Source organism: Apium graveolens, chromosome 3 (genome assembly GCF_009905375.1).
Source record: "Apium graveolens cultivar Ventura chromosome 3, ASM990537v1, whole genome shotgun sequence".
Classification (NCBI taxonomy): Eukaryota; Viridiplantae; Streptophyta; class Magnoliopsida; order Apiales; family Apiaceae; genus Apium; species Apium graveolens.
The window spans coordinates 188,460,782-188,465,587 of record NC_133649.1 but is presented as its reverse complement, the minus strand read 5'-3'; the positions used below and the strand labels follow the sequence as shown (position 1 = coordinate 188,465,587).

General features: G+C 40.1%; 1 non-coding gene across 1 annotated transcript; it reads left to right on the top strand.

Annotated features, from left to right (window-relative positions):
• The first annotated feature begins 4,102 nt into the window (after nucleotides 1-4,102).
• LOC141716020 (small nucleolar RNA R71) lies at nucleotides 4,103-4,206 on the top strand. The gene has a single exon (XR_012572755.1). It is a non-coding gene; the product is annotated as a small nucleolar RNA R71 (small nucleolar RNA).
• The last annotated feature ends 600 nt before the right edge of the window (nucleotides 4,207-4,806 follow it).

The following is a 4,806-nucleotide window of genomic DNA, read 5'->3' as shown; positions in this document are numbered from 1 at the left end:
TGCTACAATATATCGCAAGAATTTTCTAAATAACCATTATGCATCTATCACAAGATAATGCATGTACATATGTATACATCACAACAACAGTATAACGGATAGAAAACTTGCCTGAGTGCTCCCGGATAGACTTAAACTTAGAGTGGGTCCGATAACCTATGAACAATAACATAAGTCGGAATTAAACCCCGATCGCTTAAGAAACTAGACTTTAACCATTTAGAGTCCTAACGCTCGCTTTCGCACTTAACGATTCACTTAAGTCGCTCGAGTACCCTTGGCTCCACCATTTTTAATAAATTAACCATTAAGGGTTTTAAGGCGATTCTTTCGCGAGTACCTTACCAACTGCCTAATCCACTTTACATAAATGTTTCATACCCCAATTAGTCATTTAAGGTCCTTAACCAAGGTTTCAAAGTAAGGCAAGGGGTAATGGTTCGTTCGCGAAACGCCGTTACTTAAAACGGTCATTTCTCCTAAACCGTACATCGGATTCAAACGAACCACATATCAAAACGAAGCTCGTAACATGAACTATCTAAAAATGGCAATGGTAGAAACCTAACAGTGAGTTCAAGGGTTCTGATGTTAAAAAACAAAAACAGTCTACGGTAAATCGGGCATTACGACGGCTATGTTTACGCGATTACCAATTTTATTCTACTCCAAACCAACCCACAATCAACTCACAATCAACATCCCAACCAAACTCCATCCATAATTCACCATAACAGCCCCAACAACTCAAAATTATCAATTCATACTATTCTCTAACATGAATTTAAACTATACTTAAGTTCATTAATCAATACTCCAAGAATTACAACTCCAAAACATTACAACACCAACTATCCTCTACATTCACAACAAACAAGCCTCTCATGAACTATAATAACATAACTAAACCTAATACTCAAGTAAAGTTAGGGTTTGGAGGGGTTATACCTTCCTTGGAGAGTGGAGAATCAAGTAACTAGCTTGGAATCACCCTTAAAAGTCCTTATCCAAGCTTAATCTAAACAAAAACTCAAGAACAAAAATTTTAGTTCTTGAAAAACACTATTCACCATCTTCTTCCATGATTTTTAGGAAGAGATTGTGAAGGAATTTGGAGCTTAGATTCATAGGATAACTATATCTAAGTACAAGGAACCTTGGATAATTACCTCACGATTTAACAATGCTTGGAGCTTGAATTTGGATTTTCTTATCCTTGAAAATGAAGGAAAGGCGAGAGCTTGATGAAGAAATGAAATAATTTTGTGTTTTGGTGAAATGATTTGTTGGTTGGTTGATTTTGATTTGTTTTGTTTTGTTTTCTTACCTTTTACCATGGTAACTTTTGTGTGGTTCTAAATCAACCAACAACACACTTGCTTTGGTCATGCTTATGTTACCATGTGATGTCACCCTCCCACCTTTGTCCTCTTCTCATTGGTTTGATGACATCATCCCCACTAATCTCTTTGATTAGCTTCTAATTACTTGGCTAATGACCGCTGATCTGTTATACGGTTCGCTTAACTTTCGTTTTCGTTTATCGTTTGAGGGATCATACTCGGGATCTTATTACTTGGGTTCCCTTAACCTTTCTCAATCCATTATATTCCTTTTATGATCCTCTCTTACAATCCTTGAATTTAAATCCTTTTTATCCTGTTACCTTATACTCAATCCTTTTGATATCTGGTGGATTTTCGGGAAAAATCAAAGTGTTCGAATTTGGATTCTGACGATCTTTACATACACTTATATCCCATATAAAGTACTAATAAGATCTCAGAATAACAATAGAAGAACCCCTACATAGTGTGGCATGAAAAGTTTTCTTATTCAGCAAAATCACTATTCATAAGGGTTTCAAAAATTCCAAAATTTGGGGTTATTACAAATACCTCCTTTCTTAGGTACACATTGCACGGGGCTTACCCAAGAACTGTCAAAAATAGGATAAACGATTCTTGCATCTAGCCACTTCAGAATTTCTTTCTTCACCACTTCTTTCAAGATTGGATTAAGTCTACGTTGTTACTCAACCATCGGCTTACTACCCTCCTCTAGCAGAATCTTATGCATGCAATATGAAGGGCTGATCCCTTTGATGTCTGCTATAGTCCATCCGATAGCCGATTTGAATTCTCTCAAAATCCTTAAGAGCTTGTCCTCCTCACTACCTGAAAGATCAGATGCAATAATAACAGGTAAAGTAGATGCATCACCTAAAAAAGCATACCTCAAGTGTTCAGGCAATGGATTAAGCTCCAAGGTAGGTGCTTCCTCAATCGATGGTTTGAGCTTTCCTTTAGCATTTTTGAGGTCAGAAGTACCAAGAGATTCAAACGGCATGTCTAGCTTTCGCCTCCAGGAAGAAGCATTAAGATATTGTAGTTGCTCATTGCCATCCTCATCATCACTGTCAAAATCCCCCACTAAGGCCTTCTCTAATGCATCAGACATTAGCATATGATCGAGTTCTGAAGTAACCGCAGAATCAATCAAATCCACTTTTAAGCACTCCTCATCTTCTGTAGGGAATTTCATTGCTTTGAATACATTGAATGTCACATCCTAATCCTGCACCCGCATAGTAAGTTCACCTTTCTGCACATCTATCAAGGTATGGCCGGTAGCCAAGAAAGGTCTCCCCAAGATTATGGGAATCTTCTTATCTTCCTCGAAATCCAGAATAACAAAGTCTGCAGGAAAGAAGAGCTTATCCACCTTTACTAGCCCATCCTCCAATATGCCTCTTGGGTAAGTAATAGAACGATCAGCCAATTGTAGAGACATGTAGGTGGGCTTTGGATCAGACAAGTTCAACTTTTTAAAGATCGACAACGGCATCAGATTGATGCTTGCTCCCAAATCACAAAGGCACTTGTCAAAAGACAACTTGCCAATGGTGCAAGCAATGGTGAAGCTACCTGGATCTTTAAGCTTTGGAGGTAACTTTTGCTGCAGCACAACACTGTATTCTTCCGTTAGAGCAATGGTCTCAAGGTCATCCAGTTTCACCTTCCTTGAAAGAATACTCTTCATAAATCTCGCATAACTAGGCATTTCCTCCAAAGCCTCAGCGAAAGGTATATTGATGTGAAGTTTCTTGAACACCTCCAAAAACTTACCGAATTGCTTATCCAGCTTTTGTTGTTGCAATCTCTTAAGGAAAGGTGGTGGAGGATAGAGCTGTTTCTCCCCTGTATTACCCTCAGGCAGAGTGTGTTCAACAATAGTCTTCCTTGGTTCCGCCGCTTTCTCCTTTTCCTTAGCTTCTTCATTACCAACTTCGGTTTCTCATTCTTTTACTTTTTCAGCATCAGCAACTTTTCCAGACCTTAATTTAATAGCCTTGATTTGCTCTTTAGCTTCCTTCCTGCCTGACACTTCAGTGTCACTAGGAAGTGTGCCAGGTTGGCGATTAAGCACTGCATTGGCTATTTGACCAATTTGATTTTCCAAGGTCTTGATAGAAACCGCCTGACTATTGCACAACAGCTTAAGTTCCTCAAAATCAGCACTAGTGGGTGCAACTGCACCTCCCTGTTGAGGATATGATTGCCTTTGAGCATAATGCTGAGGTTGCTGGAATCCAGGTGGATTGAACTGCTTACTTACGCCTTGCTGATATGGTTGCTGAATAACATTCTGATTATTACTCCAGCTGAAATTTGGATGATTTCTGTTGTTAGGATGATAAGTAGCTGGCATAGGCTGCTGTTGTCGCGGATAATTATTCACATACTGAACAGATTCATTAACAAGAGAACACTGATCTGTAGCATGAGAATCTGCACAAAGCTCACAGACCATAGCTATCTGATTGACCCCATAGGTGGCTAGAGAATCGACCTTCATAGACAGCGCTTGGAGCTGCGCTGCTATAGCTGTAGCTGCATCGACTTCCAGAATACCTGCTACCTTCCCAGGCATCATCCTTTGAGTTGAGTTTTGATGCTCATTTGCAGCCATAGTCTCAATAAGATTATAAGCCTCAGTATAGCTTTTGTCCCACAAGGCACCTCCAGCTGCTGCATCGAGCATGGGCCGAGATTGGGCCCCCAAACCATTATAGAAACCAGTGATCACCATCCAATCAGGCATTCCATGATGTGGACACTTACTCAACATCTCCTTGTAGCGCTCCCAAGCTTCGCACATAGATTCTGTAGGTTGCTGCGCAAACTGAGTAAGAGCACTCCGCATAGCCGCAGTCTTCGCCATTGGATAAAACTTCACCAGAAACTTTTGCGCAAGATCTTGCCAAGTAGTGATGGACCCAGCTGTTTCAGAATGTAACCAGTCCTTAACCTTATCCCTCAGAGAGAATGAGAAAAGCCTCAGCTTGATAGCCTCATCAGTCACACCATTATATTTGAAAGTACTACAGATCTCGACAAAATTCCTTATGTGCATGTTGGGGTCTTCAATCGCAGCACCTCCGAAAGAAACAGAATTCTGCACCATCAGAATAGTGCCCGGCTTGATTTCAAAGGTGTTAGCCTGAATAGTCGGATGAAGAATGCTTGACTGAATATCATCAATTTTAGGCCGAGAAAAGTCCATAAGAGCCGGATATGCCGGAACAATACGATCACCCATGATTAAAGGTTCTTTAGGCTCACTTCCTGAATCCGAATCTTCACAATCTATCTTCTCCGAAATATCAAGAACTTCGTCTGTCTCCTCAGCTGTATCTAAAGTCCTTTTGCGAGTACGAGAATGAGTTTGCATAAATGCTCGCTAAAGTACCTGAAACACAACCGGAAATAATAAGTACACACATCTTAATCACTGAGTCCTAAA